Source organism: Lactuca sativa, chromosome 9 (genome assembly GCF_002870075.4).
Source record: "Lactuca sativa cultivar Salinas chromosome 9, Lsat_Salinas_v11, whole genome shotgun sequence".
NCBI classification, from domain to species: Eukaryota; Viridiplantae; Streptophyta; class Magnoliopsida; order Asterales; family Asteraceae; genus Lactuca; species Lactuca sativa.
Window position 1 is genome coordinate 201,886,489 of NC_056631.2, and position 23,198 is coordinate 201,909,686.

Genomic DNA, 23,198 nt, shown 5'->3' on the forward strand with positions numbered 1-23,198 from the left:
ATCATGGTATCTGTCGAGAACTCTTTTGTGCTAGGTGCAACATGAAGGGGCATACTGCTCGTGTCTGCAGAACCCCGGTTGAGTTTATTATTTCAACCACCAATGTGGCGACCAATACAGTTTGCCGTCTATGTGGCGAGGTTGGACACTTCAAGAAGGACTGTCCAACCGAAAGAAACGACAAGGACACAAGAGGAGTCTGGCTCTACTGCTTAAGGAGAAGCATCAAGGAACCCGGTAAATTTTTGGTACGTCTCTCAATATCAGATAACTAACCGAAAACATTAAGAGGTTAATTCTAAATGTAATTATTTCCCCGTTAAGGCGAAAGTCGCAGCACTGTTATAAAATTTAAAAATTTCATCAGGTAAAACTATAATGGCTAAGTATATACGTTTCGGCCATGTATAATTGAGATGGATAGACCTAGAGTGAGTGAATGCCGCCTCATTTCCTGTTCCTCGTTTGGTTGTGGATTTAGGGCGGGGTCGCTCAATCAACAGTCCTCCCTACCTTAATTATACATGACTAGTATAAGTTTGGCGATTATAGAAATGCCTCGTGAGAATCCATTCATGAAAAGGTACTCTACTCAGAAACACTCAGGACCCTCTATAGTTTTGCGTCGACTCTATCGGTCCAAGTATCTGCGACAGTGATACACGGGACGTAACCCGCGATGCCTAGAACTGGTGTGCCTATTCAGCGCAGGACTCTATCGACCGTCATTCTATATCAGGTCGAAGTATGCCAACTTCGACGCCTCTATCAATCATGGTTCGACATCGTGCAACCATGTGTAAATCCTTAGTGCTGTGTAAAAAGAACTTTCTCCATAGCCATTTTGGCAAATAAAGGTTCTTCCGAACCTAAACAAAATAAGAATAATAAAACCTAATGCGATCCGTCAGTCGTCACTCGTATTTCAAACAGTCCGAAGTACCCAGGAGAAGGTACCGCGCGCTGTTAACCAACCTTCTTAGGCAGATTGGAACCGAAGCGAAAGGCACTGCAGGCATTCCAGAAGACGATAACCACCAGAAGCAGACACCGTATAAACCCAGAAAGACCCTTCGCACCTCACAAATCAAGTTCGTGAACCCAGAGGATAGAACTCATGGGACTGACTACTATAGCTGAGTGATCAAAAAGATTTAACATGTGTGCTTCCTCCCTACTCCCTGTTCCTCGTTGGGTTGTGGGTCTGGGGTGGAGTCGCACAACTGAACATCCTGCCGACCTCACTTATATACGACTTACATACACCAAGTAGTAGTGGTTAGGCCGAGTATGAGCTTTACCACGAACCTCATAGTAAAACCCTTCATCCTATTCCATAGAATAGCGGCTAGATTCAAGAGAACCACTACTGGTTGAGCTACTATAATGACCACAAATCCGAAATTATTGTCATCCTGGTTAAGCCAACATAGTAGCTAACACCCTCAGTTGGTAAAGAAATCTGAGTCGTAAGAGTCAAGGACATTGACTACGACCATCCACTCACGCTTAATCCCACGAATTGAGCATCTCAGTGGATATCCCGGAACCCTGAAAACTGCGATAAGTTAAACTCGAAGAAGAGTGGATGAGAAGATTTGAAGTTCCGAGTGATGGAACCCTATACTCACTAGATTTGACCTAGACCGAGAAAACTCAAAACCTTCGAGAGAGTAGTTGCTGAATATGTTCGCACTACTCAGACACTTCGTCCACCCTGTTATCGATGAGTAGTGCCTAGGACCCTCCGCCCTCTCGCATGGAGGAAATCACCGTCGCCTGAGAGACAATAGACTGCATTCTCCGAAGTGAAAACTAGAATACCGAGAACCACAGGATAACCTCCGCAGCCAAGAATACTTGAATAAAGTGCGAGAGTAGGTTGCGTTAAGCCTTATAACCCAGATCCTGAAGAGATTATAGACTTGACACCAGTCTAGGTGTTAGTCGATGGGTTATACAAGAGCATGCGCTTTCCGCACTAAAATAAACCAACGCATTGGAGAATAGGACATGCCTTAGAGATTCATTGGACTACTAGGTGTTCCAAGAATACTATATCGCACAGAAATAGTAGAACCACCTCCCGAGATAGTCCACCACTCGTCTGGTGAAACCTTATCTCCCCGACCCTGAGGGTTTCCGTTAGAAATATCTCAAGAATCAGAAGTGCATGTTTATTTTTGCACAAGATTGAGATAGACACTCTGCAACAAACAGATACCCGTAGACACGCAATCCATCCGATGATCCGGAAAACCTCTGAAAGCCAAACAGTAGAAACATGAATCCAAGGACAACCCGGGCTTTCTAAGAAACAACCTGAAGGACTACACTTCCAGTGTGAGAGAGAACGTTTGGAACTTCGGAATGGCGATCATGCCAGTGATGATCTCGCCATAGAAGTACACTATGCTCTAAATACTGAAAAGCTCTACCCTTCCGAGAGCTTAGGACCATCCGAGATTCTTTACGGAGATTGGTCCAACCCTCGTCAGACCACTACTACTTTCGGAAATTCCACAAGTTTCACCCCAGATCAATCCACTTCTTAGACCTGATAAGTGTTTGCCCGACATCACTCTTTGTATCCCACTCATCTTGATAGACACCATTGAGAACCCTAACTTCGTATACAAACTAGTAGGAATCACTAACCACACGAGACGGAATTCGCATCCCGTAAGTGAAGGTTCGCTGGAAGGCCAAGCGAAGACCGGAGTTCACTTGGGAGTGCGAGGACCAACCAAATAGGAAGTACCCTCATCTCATTACTCGGTCTTTCATACCTACTTCCTTGCCTAAACCTGAATTTCGGGACAAAATTCCCTCTAACGGGGGGATGATGTGACAACCCGAAATTTATTCCGTCATATTTAACCCCTCCTCCCGTTAATAAGCCTCGTTTTATTAAACTGTCCGCTAACCTTTTGGACTGGTTAATTAATGTGGGATCTTTATGATGACTTGGTAAGGGTTGAAACAAATTAGAAACACCACAATATTCCCTTGAAAAGTTTTAGTTTCAACCAAGTCAAAATACGACCCCTTAATCAGGTGCGACCAAAAGCCCCGTTTAACGTCAGTATCGGGTAGATTTCCACTGAGCCACAAGCTCAGCCCCTATAAAAGTGGGAGTGGACTCCATTCACACTCTTTCCACCCTCTCTCTACACGCTCTATCTACAACTTGATTTCGAGCCAAAAACGCCCATTCCGAGCCCCAAACTAGTAAGTAATCTATCCTAACTTGTAGTGTAGCTTAGTTAACATACAAATTCGTGTTTAAGACATCAAATAGGGGCAAGATTATGTGTTTACAGCCCAAGAACACTCTTGGACCGTGAACACCCTTAAGTGGGGTTTTTAAGCGCCAAAACCCCTGTAAACTACCCCTAGGGCTTAGATATGACTTGTGGACTTACACCTTCGAGCTTAGAACAACAAAACCTTATGATATGGAGAGTAAATATGATTTTACGGCCCAAGAATACTCTTGGACCATAAACCCCTCTTCATAGGTCGTGAACACCTTTTAAGGTATTGGAAATGCCCTCAAACACCTCCTATAGCCTTGGAAAATGTCTAGAAGCAACCCCCATTGTAGTAAAGACATTAAACATCAATTAAACCAAGGAAATAGGAGTTTACAGCCATAAACCCCCTTGAATTGGTCCATGGGCCGTAAACTCCCAAAAGATGGCCAAATGATGCCCTAAGACCCCCATTTGACTTTGATAAATGCATACAATTTTATTTCCTACCACTTAAAACCTTAAAACACAAAAAGAATATGCATATAGGAGCTTATGGCCATAAACTCCTTGTTTAGGGTCGTAAACTCCTCAAATGGTCCATTTATTGCCTTAAACTCATTCATATGCCATATATTTGGACCTAGCCTAATTCTATGAGTGAGATAAGACCATTTAGCATCCTAGAACACCCCCACCATGAGTTTACGGCCGTAAACTCATGGGGAGTGGGTCTTAGGGTCGTGAACTCTATAAAGAGTTTAGTCTTGAATAGTAAACTCCCTATCTAGGCCATACATACCCATAGATGTTACCCGGGACACCCCTAGCACTTAACCAAAGTGTTTTCCGCACCTTAGGATGCGTATACATGTTTAATTAGTATTATATTTACTAATTGTATGTAAACATATGTCATCATATGTTAATAGGTCACTAAGTATGTTCAAGTCTTTACTTAACACCGAGCACCCAACCGGCACCTTCGTTCGATCCACTTACAACAGGTGAGTTCATACCCTTGAATTAACCTTTTAAGTGTTTTTACATGCTTTTATGGGGGGCAGGGAATACAAGTTAAACATGCCAGTTATCATATCAATCACATGTGATTGATAACCCACGTGCACAAGGATTTATTACACTGTTAACTGTTTTACCAAGTATGATACTGTAAATGGTTTTCTAAAACGTCTTTACTTGTTCAAAGCTTTTCTCAAATTGACTCTCGCGCTGTATGTTTTACTTCAGATTCAGTTACAAAAGTATTTTAAACAAAGGATTTCTTTACTTATAATGTTTTATCAAAGTTTCATTCAAAACTTGTTTATGAAAGGTTCTCAAAGGATTTCTAAAGGTTTTCAAACTTATTTTACAAAAGAATACCAAGTCATGATTTTCTTAAGTATAAAGGTTTTCCAAAGTTTTCTCTCATGTTTTTATACTCCTACTTTGTTAGATACTACTGCTTAGTTATACTTCTACTTAGTTAATACTCCTACTTAGTTAAATACTACTACTTTGTTAACGCTTTTACTTCGTGATACGCTTCGACTTAGTGATACGCTCCTACTTGTTAACGCTTTTACTTCTTGATATGCTTCTACTTAGTGATACGCTCCTACTTGTTAACGCCTTTACTTCTTGATATGCTTCTACTTCATGATACGCTTCTACTTCGTTAAACGCTTCTACTTTGTAAACGCTCCTACTTTATTTACGCTTATACTTCGAGAAACGCTTCCACTTTGTTAATGCTACTACTTCGTAAACACTTCTACTTTATTGATCCTTCTACTTTGTAAACGCTCCTACTTTGTTAACGATTCAACTTAGTTAAAGGCATGCCTGTATATGTATAGTTATATAAATAATAAATAAAGGCTTAGCAAGGCTAGCTCGCCCTATTTCCTTTTCCTTGTTTGGATGTGGTCTGGTGGGATCGGATATCTTTCCAAAGGTCGTTTAATCATTAATTATATATCATGTATACATGTATAGACATGAAGGTTTACATCGGTCAGTTCAGTTGTGAGTCTCTATCATTGGTCCAATATTTTTACATCATAACTCACTATATGAGATGCATCTTCAGGACACGGCCTTCTCCGTTGTCTAGTTGGCAACCAGAGTCTCCTGTAGGCAGAGCGTTCATTGTGTGTATAGATCTATACATGATTGACACCCCCACACCCTGATTGCTAGCTATAGTCCACGGCCTACCAAGCCAATGGGTGACAAATGTCACATTTTTTCTGACGCTTGCAAGGCGTCAAGTTCTCTAGTGTCTATTAGTATGGTTATGAGTATCTCGGGGTTACCTTATAATTCATGGCCTTAAGGTAATGGGAATTAACACTGTATTCACTGTTTTTAGACCTTACTAGACGTATCATTCATTTGATACTGTCTGGGTCTGTATTCATTGTTTTTAGACCTTGCTAGACGTATTATTCATTTGATACTGTCTGGGGTCTGTGTCTCCTTTCGTTAGACTGAGCCAGGCGTGTTGTTCATTCAATACTCTCCTGGAGTCTATGATTTCTTTTGCCTTAGTCAGCAGTATTCACTGCTGAGGCATATGTTATTTTCCCTAATATTCTCCTACTTTTTTTAAAATCAAATACCGTATTTTGGTAATAATAGTGTTTAAGGGAAAATTACTTTTTACAACATAACTCTGTCGGGTCTTGGTAGAAGACTGCTTTTATTTAAGAAAATATAGGATTTTCTGGAAAGGACTCTAATACACTGTTGATTCTAAACTACTACTTGTATAAAGTTATTTGAATAAAATGACACTAAATACTTATGAACTCACTAGCATTTATAAAAATGCTAATACTCGCTTTCAAATAACTTGTATTCTCAGGTCAGCAATAGACAAGTACATCCCAGGAGCTTTTGGTGAAGACAGTTAGTACCAATATGCACCTATACTACTACTTGTATTACTTTGATGTCCTATGTAATGTAAACTATGTAAAACTATTACTATTAATGCAATGGTTGTTGTACTTTGATTACTATACTGCATATGTTGTGATACTTGACATGACGTCATCCACCCCAGAATGTTTCCGCTGTTCCGGTTTTGGGGTGTGACACACATGCTTTCGCATTGGGGATGAAGGATCAGCTTTTGACAAATCACCTTTCGTCTTTCACTTTTTGGAAGGCAAAGGTAGGGTAGAAGGACCCTCTTTAGGTTGCTTTGGTTTGCCCCCTTTCTTGATTTTATCAGCCTCATGAAGAGTCTGTTGCATCTACGGAGAGAGGATTCTAGGACCCAAGACTTGACGCTTTTTGTATTCCCCAATCAGCCTGCTCGCCCCCGACACACACATGTACATGGATTCAGGAATGGAACCCACAAAATCAAACTTGGAATTATCAGTAACGATGATCTTCATGGTGTGAAAGGTAGCAATCGAAGACTTCACCAAATCTGCCATCACTGGAATGTTGAGCTTCTTGATAGCACATTGGACCACAAGAGAATGATCCATAGAAATTTCTTTGTGGAGTTGGTGCTTTGTACCAATTGAGCTCATAACATAGAACCATAATCGAGGCTAATTCCATGGTAGAGACCATAGATGATAGTCATGAAAGATTTACTCGCACAATCTGAACCAGTGACCTTTTCTGAAAACGCCTTGAAGAGAAGGGTGAAAAGATGATTCCACAGTGGGGGAAGGTTTGATTTCTTAAACTTGGTGATTGAGGGAATACGATCTGTGTACCCTATCTGGTAAAACATACCAATGATTTGTGTAGTCGAGAGCGAATCTGGTTTGATCGGTATATCATCATGATCAAGCCCTAGAAGAGAGAAAAACCTAGCCTTTGTAATTAAAGTTTTCTTATCAAACACTTCAAAAGAGATCCTTTCTTCCTCCTTGACATAGCCAGCGGTGGAGTAAGCTTTAGACATTAGCGACATAGGAACACATTCAACCTTGGTTAGACCGATGACCAAATGTGAGTAGTTCAAGCATTCTACGATAGGTAGCATAAAGGCGTCGTATTTGAACGGAGCCAAAGTTCTTGAATCGATCACGAATCAGCCACTATAGCAGGTTGGAGAAGGAGATGAACAATTGAGAGATAAAGCGCCGTTTAGGGTTCGAAAGATATTTGATATTTATAAAAGTTGAATCATTAATTGTTTTAAGTATATATATATATATATATATATATATATATATATATATATATATATATATATATATATATAGAGAGAGAGAGAGAGAAAGAGAGAGAAATCTAAGCGACGATTGTGTGACAATTACTGACTGGACACCTGGAAAGGCGTGATATGACAGTTGTAGTGACTGACAGGTTGTCATCATGAACTTAGGTGGCAAGAGAATTGGAACTATTTAAAATTCCACGCACCTTTTTACTTCAAAAATCTTATCCTCAAATGCTACGTCAGCGACCTTTATGTCCAACTTTTCAATATCCTCGATTTCTTGTAAAAGATAAGCACCTTTCGCTTTTAAGAAAAAAACATCAATAGTGCATACAAAAGCGAATCTGCAAAACTGAAAAATGCAATAAGTGTCACAAATCAGACTTTTTGAAAATCTTAAAGATCTTCATGCAAGAGTGTGCCAAAGATAATGAAATTAAGCGAAGTATATTAGTGAGATTATAGTGATGTCAATAGAGACACGAAACTGAAGATCCCGAGCACGAATCTCTTCCTTCTAAGTCAGGAGAGACTAAGAAGTGTCAATGTGGTTTCCTATTGTAGTACGATCAAACGTTTATGAAGAAACAATGAAAGGCATCATTTATGTAACACCATGAGTTCAGAAGTGCAATTTCAGGATTCTTAGTGTAAATAAGGAAGGTCGACTCGGCGAGTCGAGTCATGGTTCTGGTCATGTGTTAAGTGACCAACTCGGCGAGTCGGCAGCTGGACTCAACGAGTTGGTGTTGAAAGGAGAAAAAACCCTAATCCGGGATTGTGCCCTATATAAAGCACATTATAACCCACCTTTAGCCTCTTTGCTACCCATTTGAGATCCAGAAACCCTCATCTTGTGTGTATGACTCCATTGATGAAGAATTAGAGCTTGGAAGAGAAATTTTGTGTAAGAAGCTTGGGGATTTGAAGGCCATCATCAAGGGGATTGGGTAGATCTGGAATCTACTTCTGTTTGGGTACATTTCAGGGGTAAGGAAGCTATTTCATTATCGATTCATGAATGGTGGTTGATTTGTGATTCATTAGCTTGTTTTGGAGCTATCTCAAATTTAAGGCTTAGATCTGAAGTTGCTACTTCCGATCTAGACTTAAGATGGCCCAAAAGGTCATAAAGTTCATGTCTAAGAGTCATTGGTGAATCCCTTTGTCTTAAAAGCTAGCCCTAGAAGTGATTTGGGCTTATATCTCCTTGCTTTCACGTAAAGTTTGCAACTTTATGTGAGGGTTAGGCTGTAGAAGAGTGGATCTATAGATTGGAGTCCCTGCATGGCTTGAAAAGCCTCTGTATGGAATGAGAACTAAAGAGACTCGACAAGCCACATGGGTGTGCTCGACGATTTTTATGAAAATATGCATGGACTCGGCGAGTTGGAAGAACAACTCAACGAGTCTGGTGAAGATGGCCTTGGACTCGACGAGTCTGTTCTTGGACTCGGCGAGTCTGGTCACGGAATCCTAACCTTTTATGGTTGAGCTGTGAATCGGTGAGTCGAGGGATGACTCGGTGAGTTGAGCAAGAAGGGACTCAAAGCTTTTTGGACTCAACGAGTCTTGGGGCGACTCGACGAGTGGAGTCATGGCACGGGAGTTTCTGAGCATAAGAACTCGATGAGTCAACGGGTTAAATCATCGAGTAGGGTCAACCAGGAAGGTTGACTTTGACCTGGACCAAGGGTTGACTAGTTTGACTTCAAAGGGTATTTGGTGTTTATTGGATTTGGTTAATTGGTAATGTTTAGTGGTGAAGTTCGTGCTGGTGGTCGGAGCAGCGTGATCTTATTTCTTCAAGTTGGCAGTTGCAGGTGAGTTATCCTCACTGTATCAACAGGATCTAAGGCACCAAGGCCGACCCTTTTTCGAATTGAAATCTGGGTAGTTGTTGTTATGTTATTGCCTTGCTATGTCTGCATCCTGGTAGTTAGGATGGTATATGTTAGAGACCTGGTTAAGGTCGGTATCCTGGTATATAGGATGATGCTATGCTAGTGACCGGTTAGGTCGGTATCCTAGTTAGGATGTTGCTATGTTATGTGATATGCTGGATCGGTTTGATTAGTTGTGAGATGTTATATGATTATATGTTTATGTGAACATGGTTGTTGGACTGGGGTTGGGTTGAGGCGGGTCCTGCTTTGTGATGTAGGCCAACATACCCAGGGCGGACCGGTTAGACCGAAGGCCCGGTGAGCGGTCCGGATAGGCTAAAGGCCCCAAGAGTGCGGACCAGACGTGCCGAGGCTCGAAGAGTGGACCAGACAGACTGAAGGCCCGGTGCGGGCGGACCAGTCATACTCTAGACTCAGAGAGTGGAACAGGTGGACTGAAGGCCCGGTGCGGGCGGACCAGTCATATTGTAGACTCGGAGAGAGAGTGAACCAGGTGGATTGAAGGCCTGGTGCAGGCGGACAAGTCACACTATAGACTCGATATGCTTGGCTGTTCTATTTATGATATGATATGTTATATGTGTGGTATTGTGGTTGGTATTTTGGGGGTAACTTACTAAGCTTTCGGGCTTACAATTTTAGTGTATTGTTTCAGGTACTTCAGGAGACCGTGGCAAGGCGAAGGTGTGATCGTACCGCTCCTCAGTTTTATGTTAATGTTTCTGGGATACTCTGATAATAAATGAACTGAAAACCTTTTTGTAATAACTTAATGAATATGGGTTGTTTTTGAAAAGTTTAAATTAGTTGTAAATTTTCACGGTGTTACTAGTTGGTATCAAAGCCTTGGTTTGAGCGAATTGGAGGAACATTCGTGTGAATCCAGTCTTAAATCAAGGATAGTTTTCAAAGTGAAATTGAAATGGTTTTCAAAATTAAGTAGAGGAGGATGCGGAGGTACGATCAGCCAGAGCCAGTAAGTAGACCCCAAAATACCATACAAGTTATTGATTATGTGATATGTTAGAACAGCATGCTAGTACTAGGTTAGGGATCTTCAGGAATTGCATTATAGAATTGCCTGATTATATGATGCCTGCTAGCCTGGGGTTACCTGTTATGTGAGGTAGTTAGCAGTTCCTCTAGAGGTGAGGATTGAGTGTTGCCACGTATATGTTTATCGCTAGGGTGTTGTGGTGATACTTGATATAAATATGGGTAGGTGTGGAAGGTAGTATGGGCCCGTATTACTAAAAGCACAAGACCCATACACGCATCAAGGAAGTTACAACCCCTAGGGTCGGGTTGGGAGTTGGTTCCCGGGTTATTAGGGAAGCATCTGATTTTCTTGTGGTGTATTTCAGTACGGTGGTTATGAGGCATACCGGGGGTGGATCCGGGTCAGGATCGCAATCAGGAGAGAGCGGTTAGGTTGGATCAGCTCCACCCGAGGTCACTGGTCAGATGAGTACGGATGAGTTGGATGCCAGGATTCATGAGATCCTGCATGATGAGATTGCTTCTATGTTCAGGGCGGAGATGTCAGAGATGTTTGGGTCGATCAAGACCGCCATGGTTGAGTATTTTGATGAGCGCTACATAGTTCTTGTAGAGACGACTGCCGCGGCAGCTGCAGCGGCTGTACCAGCGACAGGTGGAGGAGTCGGTCGGGGTTTTCAGTATCGGGACTTTGATAATATGAATCCCCCTACTTTTGATGGAGTTTAGGATCCGATCATTGCTATGAGATGGTTGTCGGACGTGGAGGGGTGTTTCTTCACGTGTTCATGCCCTGCAGATCAGAGAGTGAGGTGTGCTCTGAACCTTATGAGGCTGGGGGTGAAGAATTGGTGGAGGTTGACTACGGTATCTTATTTGGATGCGCAGCGGGCTGTGGTTAAGTGGGATCAGTTCCGGGAGATGTTCAGTACCCGTTATGTTCCACGGGTTAAGAGGGAGAGGTTGGCTCAGGAGTTCTTGGAATTGAAGCAGGATTCGGAGTCGGTGACGGAGATCACTAGGGTCTTCACTGAGAAGTAGATGTTATGTCTTGTGTTTGCTTCGGAGCAGGCTCAGATGTCCCGATATCTGAGTATGCTCAAGAGGGATATCAGGAAGTTTGTGTCTACACAGAGGTGCGAGACCTTACTGGAGTTGTAGGAGGCCGCTCGGCAGCGTGAGTTGGAGATTGAGTTGCAGTTGAGAGAGCAGAGGCAGGCCCCGGCGCAGTCCCAGCCAACGCCGAAATGGTCAAAGACCGTTGATTCCAGGTTGGGAAGTCAGAGCAGCCGCCCTTGCGAGAAGTGCGGGAAGGGTCATACCGGAGTTTGTCAGTCTAGTGGTGCGTACCACAAGTGCGGGAGAGAGGGGCATTATGCGATGGATTGTTAGCAGTTAGCCCTGATTCAGGATTTGAGGATTTGTTATCATTGCCATCAGGTTGGTCACTTGAGGGCCAACTGGCCACAGCTCGTTTCCAGACCGGTGAAGGGTCCAGCACCGGCCACTTTGAAGACTACTGGCGGTGCTGGAACCTGCACCGGTCTGGAGTATTGTGGTTATTATGGAGTATTGTATATCTGCTAGCCTTGTTCGCATGATTCATGGTATTGTATTCGTTCTTCCTTTCGTCGGGTTTATTGTATGATTGAGGGTTTTGGTATTGGGAGTCTTAGTTGGTTATCATCCATGGGGATTGTCGGTGGGGAATTAGGCTTTTTGGTCTGGATGTCGGGTATAGCATTTGCAATTTGAGGAGTGTTCAGTTGGGGGTCGAACTCCCTTAGAGTTCGAAATGTGCGATGTCGGGATGTGATTTCGTGAAGGTTGCTCGTTTTAGAGGAAATTAGTTCATGGATAAGGGGAATATGTTGAGTAGGGTTGTTTAAGTGATGTCGGTTGGGTCACCGGTGGTTGGAAGTCAGTGCTCTAAGTGGGGAGAATTGGAAAATTCTCAGGAGGATCGACAAGTATTTGAGGTTGATTAGCTGTTTAGGATTCAACAGTGTTTCAGTCAGCCAAGAGTGTGGGCTGGTATTAGTAAGCAGCAGTCAAATAGGGCAGGGTACAAACCAAGGTTTTCTGAAAAGGTGATTGTTTGCGTGAGGCCTAGGATTAGGTCGGGATTTGAGTATATAGAGTGGAGTTAGAATTCGGAACCCCTAGAGGGCTAGAACAGTATGTATGGGAGACATTCCCAGGAAGGATAGTTCAGGATGATGTATGATACTTTGAGAGGTCCGGATAGACTAAAGGCCGGTGGGTGTACTAGTTAGGCCGAAGGCTCGGAGAATGGTCCAGACAGGCTTAAGTCCCTGGAGGGCGGTCCAGACATGCTGAAGGTTCTAAGAGTGGTCCAAATTGGCTGAAGGCCTGGTAAGGCGGTCCAATCATGCTGAAGACTCTGTATGTGTTGATAGATCTATATGAGGAGATGGATTGAGTATGTTGCGATGCAATAAAAAACAGTAGGTCTGGCCTCAGGTATTAATCATGTTAGTGGAAGGTAGTGCATGGATGCGAGAGTCCTTGCGAGCAGATTCAGAGTGCGTGTGATGCGTGGAATAGCGGTTACTCTCAAAGGGAATAGTGTAGAGTGGGGTGTGAGCACCATGGCACTTGTTGAAGTAACAAGGTGTTCAAGTATACTTCCTTAGATAAGGAAAGGGAAAGGTATGTAACTCCGGGAGGGAGTATTGGTTCATGGAAGTGAAAGCAGTAGTGAGAATGGATGATTGAGAGTATTTCAATTATGGTTGTTGAGCACTGAGATTGTGCCAGTGGTATGGAAGCACATCCGGTTTCGGTGTCTGTTTAGGTTGCGAAAGAATTTCCGGTGGTGTAGAACTAGGGGAGTTCAGAAGGGATGCAAGGATGGAGCCTTGGATTTTCAATATGGTTGTGATCAGGAGGTTATGTATGTAGCGGTAATTCATCCTGGGGATGTCTGGAGGTATCGTCAGTGAGTCGGGTTTTTCCAGCCCAAGGGTGTTGGATCAGGTGCAATATGAGTATGGTAGAGTAGATGAGAGATCATAGGAGCTGATCAAGTGCTGTAGGATGTATTATCTCGACAACACAGGAAGGAAAGAGTTAGATTTAGAAAGGAAGCGGGATGAGTCCCAGTGGAGATTTCAAGAGAGATAACGCCAGTTGAGGAAAGGGATAGCAGTTTGGTACCGGGTTAGGACCCGGTGGTTCATGGTGATATCCAATTATGTAAGGGGCAAGTGAATGGGTAAGTTGGAATGATGGAAGTATCATCGGGTGATACTTAGTTGATATGGACATCATTAAAGAGAGAAACCGGTGGCTGGTTTGAAGCAGTTGTTGTGACTCTGTGAGGGAAGAGTTGGACTTCATAGGGTTTGATAGCAGTGTTTGGAGGAATCTGAGTCGGTTGAGAGTAGGAGCTGTATTGTGGGAGTATCATTTGGGATGTGTTGCTGCAGGCTTCAAGGACAAAGCCTAATTTAAGTGGGGGAGAATTGTAAAACCTTGAGTTCAGAAGTGCAAGTTCAGGGTTCTTAGTGTAAATAAGGAAGGTCGACTCAGCGAGTCGATGAAGAGACTCGAAGAGTCGAGTCGCAGTTCTGGTCACATGTTAAGTGACCAACTCGGCGAGTCAGCAGCTGGACTCGGCGAGTTGGTGCTGAGGGGAGAAAACACCCTAATCCAGGATTGTGCCCTATATAAAGCACATTATAACCCACCTTCAGCCTCTTTGCTACCCATTTGAGATCCAGAAACCCTCATCTCGTGTGTGTGACTCCATTGATGAAGAATTAGAGCTTGGAAGAGAAATTTGGTCTAAGAAGCTTGGGGATTTGGAGGACATCATCAAGGGGATTGGGTAGATCTGGAATCTACTTTTGTTTGGGCACATTTCAAGGGTAAGGAACCTCCTCCTTAAGCTATTTCATTATTGATTCATAAATGGTGGTTGATTTGTGATTCATTAGCTTGTTTTGGAGCTATCTCGAGTTTGAGGCTTAGATCTGAAGTTGCTACTTCAGATCTAGACTTGAGATGGCCCAAAAGGTCATAAAATTCATGTCTAAGAGTCATTGGTGAATCCCTTTGTCTTAAACGCTAGCTCTGGAAGTGTTTTGGGCTTATATCTCCTTGCTTTCACGTAAAGTTTGCAACTTTATGTGAGGGTTAGGCTGTAGAAGAGTGGATCTATGGATTGGAGTCCCTGCATGGCTTGAAAAGCCTCTGTATGGAATGAGAACTAAAGAGACTCGGCGAGTCACATGGGTGTGCTCGACAAGTTGTATGAATATGTGCTTGGACTCGGGGAGTTAGAAGAACAACTCAGCGACTTTGTTGAAGATTGCCTTGGACTCGGCGAGTCTGTGCTTGGACTCGGCGAGTCTGGTCATGGAATCCTAACCTTTTCTGGTTGAGCTGTGAATTGGTGAGTCGAGGGATGACTCGGTAAGTTGAGCAGGAAGGGACTCAGAGCTTGTTGGACTTGAAGAGTCTTAGGGCGACTCGGCGAGTTGAGTTGTGGCATGGGAGTTTCTGAGCATAAGAAGTCGACGAGTCAACGGGTTGACTCGGCGAGTAGGTTCAACCAGGAAGGTTGACTTTGACTGAGGACTTTGACCTGGACCAAGGGTTGACTAGTTTGACTTCAAAGGGTATTTGGTGTTTATTGGATTTGGTTAATTGGTAATTTTTAGTGGTGGAGTTCGTGCTGGTGGTCGGAGCAGCGTGATCTTATTTCTTCAAGTCGGCAGTTGCAGGTGAGTTATCCTCACTATATCAACAGGGTCTAAGGTACCCACGCCAACCCTTTATCAGATGGAAATCCGGGTAGTTGTTGTTACGTTATTGCCTTGCTATGTCTGCATCCTGGTAGTTAGGATGGTATAGGTTAGAGACCTGGTTAAGGTCAGTATCCTGGTATATAGGATGATGCTATGCTAGTGACCGGTTAGGTCCGTATCCTAGTTAGGATGTTGCTATGTTATATGATATGCTGGATCGGTTTGATTAGTTGTGAGATGTTATATGATTATATATTTATGTTGTTGGACTTTTGGTTGGGTTGAGGTAGGTTCTGCTTTGTGCTGTAGGCCAACATACCCAGGGCGGACCGGTTAGACCGAAGGCCTGGTGAGCGGTCCGAATAGGCTGAAGGCCCCAAGAGGGTGACCAGACATGCCGAGGCTCAGAGAGTGGACCAGACAGACCGAAGGCCCGGTGCGGGCGGACCAGTCATACTGTAGACTCAGAGAGTGGACCAGGTGGACTGAAGGCCCAATACGGGCAGACCAGTCATACTGTAGACTCGGAGAGAGAGTGAACCGGGTGGACTGAAGGCCTGGTGCAAGCGGACCAGTCACACAGTTGACTCAATATGCATGGTTGTTCTGTTTATGATATGATATGTTATATGTGTGGTACTGTGGTTGGTATTTTGGGGGTAACTCACTAAGCTTTCGGGCTTACAGTTTTATTGTATTGTTTCAGGTACTTCAGGAGATAGTGGCAAGGCGATGGCGTGATCATACCGCTCCTCAGTTTGATGTTAATGTTTCTGGGATACTCTGATAATAAATGAACTGAAAACCTTTTTGTAATAACTTAATGAATATGGGTTGTTTTTGAAAAGTTTAAATTGGTTGTAAATTTTCTCGGTGTTACATTTTAAAATTAGGCTGAAAGGGTGGTTAAATCTTCAATCAAACAACGATCTTGACATAAGTTCGTGTGTTGGATGAAGTACTCGTGTGACTAGTGTTGTCAGTTGAATGAGTAGGCATGGAATGATTTTAGTGACTGAGCGACACTTTGAAATCTCATAAAAAAATAAAACTGGATCTTATGGGTAGAAAAGTCTTGGTTGTAGAACAATTCATAAAGATCACGCAAAAAGAAAAACAAATTTCGAGGTACAATCCATAGATATAAAAGCTAGAATTGTTAATGATTCTCCGTCAATTAATTTAAGGGTGTTGAATGTTGGGTTTCACTTAAGTTGTGGTGAAAAAAGCTAAGATCATGAACTTAGATGTTTCATAACCATAAACCTCATTGGTTTAGTTGAGAGTCTCAAGCGTTACATGTATGAGTGCGAACAAAAATGGATAAAAAAGAAAGTCGCTATAGAGAAGTAGATGTACCTCTGCTACGAGTATGTGACCAAGCAGATAACTCTTAACTGAATATTTGAAGAGTAAGGTAGCTCATGACTTATGTGAATGTAACATCCTAGTTGGGAAGAAACGAATGGTAGATTCAATTCATTAAGACTTCACATGAAGTCGATTGAGACTTAGGCCTACATGCAACAACATGCTTCTATGGACACCTAGATAGTACAAAGATATGGAAATTATACCTGCCCCATCATTTGTTTTTGCAATTTAACCTTAAATACTCACAGAAAAATATTTAAATAAGAAAAGAAAATATTTTTGTGTTTTCATAATTTCTGAAAAAGACAGAAACAAAACAAAGTAAAATGTTTTTGGATTTTAAATTTGAAAGAGAAAAACATAAACAAATTAAATATTTTTGTATTTTGAAAACAAAATAAAAAAATGAGCATAATATACAAAGAATAGACCACAAGAGTTTGCCTTAAAAAAATTTAGACACGAAATGGGGTGAATGTTCATCTTAGTTCGTGTCGCAAAAAAACCGGAAACGAAATAGAATGAGCGTTCAATATATTTCGCTTGCCAAAATATGAAAACGAAAGTGAACAAGTAACCCGAAAGTGAACAGGCTACAATGAAGGTGGTTTTGGAACTGATTCAGCTTCCATCATTCCAAGACCTTGGAGTATTCTATTAAATGATGCTTCCGGCAAGGCTTTCATGAATATGTCAGCCAATTGGTCTAGTGATCGAAAGAAATGAATCTCAAGGTTGCCGTCCTCTACATGATCCTTGATGAAGTGATACCTCAGTGCTATGTGTTTCGTCTTTGAGTGTTGCATTGGGTTGTGACAGATGCGAATTGTGCTTTCAGAGTCACAATAGAGTGGGATTTGCTTCATATCCAGACCATAATCATGCAATTGACTCTGAATCCATATGACTTGAGAGGTACAAGATGCAGCAGCGATGTACTCTGCATCGGCTGTCGACAACGAAAAACATGTTTGCTTTTTGGATTGCCAACTAACTAACATGACATCAAGAAATTGGCATCCACTAGTCATGCTTTTTCTATCTAAGCCACACTCACCAAGATCAGCATCCGAAAACTCTTGAATGAAGAATCCTGGGTTCGTAGGATACCATATGCCTAAAGATGACGTTTGTTTCAGGTACCTGAAGATATTCTTCACTGCCACCATGTGAGGTTCGCGAAGGTTTGCTTGGAACCTTGCACAATAACAACCAGAAAACATAATATCCAGTCTAGTAGCTGTTAGATACATCAAGGAACCAATCATCTGACAATAAAGGGTCATATCCGGAACTGGTTTTTCCAGAGAAGATGTAAGTTTCGTTCCGAATGCCATTGGAACCTTCATATTAGAGTTTCCTATCATGCCAAAGTTAGAGAGGAAAGTTTTCATATATGCTTCCCGATTAATAAAAATACCTTCTGGTCCCTGCCTTATATTCAATCCAAGGAAAAAGTTAATAGGACCCATTGAGCTCATCTCAAACTTAGTTTCCATCAGCTTTCGGAATTCAGCTATGAGGCTGGGATTAGTAGATCCGAAGATGATGTCATCAACAAAAATTTGGACGATCATCAAATGGTCACCCTCTTTCTTACAAAAGAAGGTTGGGTCAACCGAACCTTGTTTAAACATAGACATTTTAAGGAAGCGAGTAAGAGTTTCATACAAGTCCCTCGGAGCTTGCTTCAGTCCGTAAATCGCTTTATCTAGAATGTAGCATTGATTGGGATACTCCAGTTAAAGAATCCAGGTGGTTGTTCAACATATACAGTTTCTTCTAATTCCCAATTTAGGAACATGCATTTAACATCCATCCAAAACACTTCAAAGTTCTTATGAGCTACATATGCTAAGAATAAGAGCGAAGGTTTCTTCGTAGTCGATACCCTTTTCTTGGCAATAGCCCTTAACAACGAGTCTCGCCTTGTTCCTTACTACATTCCCTTCTTTATCCAACTTATTACAAAACACCAACAACTGATGCTTTAGGTGGAGTAGGAATTAGCCTCCAAACTTGGTTTCGTTCAAACTCATTGAGTTCGTCTTGCATCGCTTGCACCCAATCAGAATGATCAAGAGCTGTGTTGACGGTTTTGGGTTCTATCTTGGAGACGAACGAATTGAACATACAGAATTCCACTTTGGAGAATAAAGCAGTTCATTTCGCTTTTATTTGAGATCTCATCAGGACCCCTGCTGAAGATTCACCAATGACTTGGGTTATGGGGTGATCTCTGGTCCATTTGACTAGTGGAGGATAATTTGGATCATAAGAAGGGTCCAATTCAGCGTTTACTTCTTCAAGCTTTGACTTAGCATCTGAATCGTCATTCGCATCCTTATTCTCCCCCTCGAATGATGAGTGAACTTCTTCATCAGGAATTGAAGTATCTCCGGAACCTTATGATGGAATGTTCGGTTCTTACGAAGTTGGTTGCTCCACCTGAGGAGATGTATTGGAATCAAAACTCTCCCTATGGACTGGAGTACTCGTGTCTTGAGGCATGCTCGTGGTTGGTGGCTGATCATCCATGATTTTCATGGCTTCATCAATTATCTTCTTCAGTTCATCTTCTTTGTTATCAGCTGCCTTCGTTTCAGATGTGATGGCCTTCTTAGGTTCGTCAAATAGAAGCATGAATTCTTCATAAAGGTTAGCTAAGGGAACAGTCACTTGATTCGTTTGAGGAAAGATCTCTTTTTCTTGATTGTCATTCGCTTGAGTTTTATTTAAGTAAGTGTCATCGAATGTGACATAATAGGTTTCTTCAATCTTTTTGGATCGTTCCTTTAGAATCCTATATGCTTTTGACGTCAGCAAATATCCTAGAAAAATTCCTTCGCCAGCCTTCTCATCAAACTTGTTTCATTGTTCCTTTGAATTAAAAATGAAAAACCTGGAACCGAAAACATGAAAGAACTTGACGTTAGGTTTTCGTTTATTGATGATTTCATAAGGAGTGACCGAAAATCTTTTATTATGAAGTGATATGCTTTGAGTAAAGCAGGCAGTAGCAACAACATCAACCCAAAAGTAAAGAGTCAGTGATGTGAACGAAAGCATAGTTCTTGCTGCTTCACACAACGAACGGTTATGTCTTTCAACAATCCCGTTTTGCTATGGAGTATAGGGAGCAAAAAAATTATGAGATACTCCCTTATCAGTGAGGAATTCATCGAATGCTTGGTTCTTAAACACCAGACCATTGTCGCTTCGAACATTGCGAACCACCTTTCGCAGTTGTAACTCAATTTGCTTGATGAAGTCGCTTCAGATTTCTGCTTAAGAAAGAACACCCAACTGAAACGAGAAAAATCATATACAATAATAATAATATATTTGTTACCACCAATACTTTTGATTGCAGATGGGCCCCAAAGATCAGTGTGGAGTAGTTCGAGTGCCTCGATGACCTTCGTAATCACTATAGTAGGATGACTTTTTCTGCGTTGCTTTCCCATTTCACATGCTGCACAAAGATGATCTTTGTCATACTTCAAGAGAGGAAGACCACGCACATGATCACCAAGAACTAGCTTGTTGATATCTTTGAAGTTCAGATGCGAAAGCCTCCTATGCCACAGCCAACTATCGTCTATTGCAACCTTAGTGAGCAGACAGATAGAAGGTTTCCCTCGTATCGTATTGATATCCAAAAGATACTTCTCGCCTTTTTGTTTTGATTTAAGCAGCACTGATTTTGTTTTTTTTTCGATAATTTCGGATCCTTCATCATCAAATGAGACCTTTAGACCTATACCCACTACTAACTGCGAAACACTTATTAAGTTGTGTTGCAGTCCCTCAACATACCCCACTTTGAATTGAGAATTCACCATTTTTATCATACCATATCCTTTAATTTCTCCAAGTGCATTGTTGCCAAACTTTACGAGACCACCATCCTTCAGTTCTCTATATTCTTTCAGCTCCTCCTTTCTTCCCATCATATGAAGTGAACAACCATTGTCGATACACCATTCAGTGTCAAACTGTTTGTCATGAATTACCTACAAGAATTAATTAGATATAGGAACCCCAAGGTGTTTGGGTCCTCATGATCCTTTTAGCGAAACTGGATAAGCAATAGATAGATCAATCATGTAGGTTCGTTTTATTAAAGTTGTTTGATCTTTCTTCTTTATTGTGAAAACCTTGATCTTGTTGTTTTTCGTTTCCTCATAATCAGATTGGATTTGTTTATTTTTAGCTTGAGTCTTGACGAATTATCTCTTAACTCTCTTAGGCTTAGCAGTCGATTTCTTAGTTTGAGCTTTAGAATTCAAGACGAACTTTCCCTTTCCCTTGATATCATTTGGTGATGCATTAGAGGGGTGAGTTTTTGGTTTCACAGTGTGCTTCTTTTGAAAAGAGGGTTTTGGAACAAAGTTCGCTTTTGAGTTGCAAGTATGACAACGAGAGCACTGACTAGGATTTTCCTTAGAATGAGCTTTCGTGCTTTGATTGAAAAGTTTTTCCCTGTGAACATAGTTGGAATTTTAGGAATGCTAAAATATTATTGAGATTGTTATGGTATCTTTGATTCCTTAATCGTTTTTGCTCAACGAGTTGTTCAGTGGAGTTGTGAATATTCACTTGTGATTCTGTTTTCTTGGCATGAGTTTCGTCCTTCACTGGATCAGGATTGGTTTTGTTTTGAACTTCCTTGGTACCACTTGGGCTACCCTTCTCGAATGTTGAACAATTGTTCAGTGGTTCTGCCACATATCGACCTTTAACTCTCCAAGAGGTTCTTTCAGATAGACCCTTCAATCGTCTGCATTATCAATTGGTGCGGACCAAAAGAATTCATCACAACCATCTTTGTTGCCTTCATTAACGATGTACGTTAGTTAGATAGTTTGATTTTTGTCTAGTCCTCTAGTTGTAAACACTTCACTTGGTACAGTTTGGACTTTTGGAAATACAGTTGCTTTCACTTTTTGTGTTTTTGGTTTATTTTGAGAAATACGCGTCAATTCAACTGAATTTTTAGAAATCAAATCTTTTACAGGTTGAGGTGTTCGTTTTTAACAAGTCTGAGCAATCCACTTCGTTCTCCACTAAAATTTTACTCATATCACTGTCCTCATCGAATTCAGAGGTACTTTCAATATTTATTTTATTTTCTGAACTCAATTTGGCATTCAATGAGTCCAATTTCATAATAGTATCAGATTTTATTTGCTTCTTATCTTTTCCATCCAAAAGTTGTTTCAACATATTTTTGTTGTCTTTGGACATAATGTAAGATTTAATTTATTCTAGTCCAACCATGTATGCATCAGAAGTTTCTTATGAAGAAACTATGGATTCACAATTGTAACAGTCGGCGTCTATTTCATCTTCCTTTAATTCCAGAAATGATAAGATCATTTTATGAATTTTCTCACCAATTCCGCAATCAAGGTGCAACTGAGTAATGTTAATGTAAAGCCTTTTTGCAATCAAACAAAAAATGTTATGTTGTTTTAAAAGCTTCAAATTGTCACGTTGCAAGTAAATTAATTGATCCCTGGACTTAGACAACTCCGACTCAATATTCTCAATCCACATTCGCCTCTCATCACTTTTTGATGAAACCCTGCTCAATTGATCGCTTAGGTTAGAGTTCGTTAACCATGTTCGTTTCAAACTATCACTAATGCTTGAAAAAGTGAATTTTAGATCATTCAATTCAGTTTCATATTTAGAAACAAGTATGTTTAGAGATTTGAGAATGGAATTTATCTTGTTAATCAATTGTCCGCATTCGTTGATCTGCTCTAGAACTAGTTGTGCAGCAAAACAGCTATCATCTCCTCTTCTACTTCTGGTGGCACTTGTTTGTGATCCCTCATTTGTCACCATCAAACGCTTGCCTACAAACTGAGAACTTTCTTCCTTCGCGACGAATCCCCTTCCATGTGTGGGCTTTCAAACTTCATCATCCTCTGAATCTGTTGACCAGACTTCGACTCCTCCAAACTCATCTTCTGCAACATTTTCCTGCACAATCAAAGCAGGCATAGAGTTATCAGTAGTTTTCTTCCTCTTGATCTCCTCTAACTTTCTCAAGTGATACGCCTCATCATCTTCTCCTTCTTTTCTCTCATTCAACTTCCTTAGCATGCAATCCTTGGCCAAATGGTTTTTGCCATGACAATAATTACAGTCATAGCCAGAGTCACCAACGACCTTTTTCTCCTTTTTCTCATCTTCCTTTTGAGTAGCACTTTTACTTTCTTCCTTCACCTTTTATGAGCTATAACTTCTTTGCCAAATTCTATTATTGTTTAATGGAAATTTCTTCGTTGCAAATCGCTTGGGATTCGAAACCATCAACGCATACTCCTCATTAGTGAGATCACATTCACAGTGATCGTATTCGAATCCATCCTCTGCAACTGTCTTGCCTTTTGCAATAAGAGTTAGAGACCCCATAATTGAAACAACCTTCGCTTCCTTCGACACTTCGCTTCCATCAGCTTTAAAAATACAAACCAATTTATCCAAAGTATAACTCTTAAACTGCTCGTGCGCCTTAACTGTAGAGACAACTGCCATCCATTCACACCTAAGTCCGTTCATAAATGTAACCTTTTGCTTGATCACTTCTCTTTCAAGGCCATGTTTGGTCATCCTGCTGAGAAGATAATTGTGGCGATTGAAGGTATGACTCAGATTTTCTTGTGGCTTTTGTGTA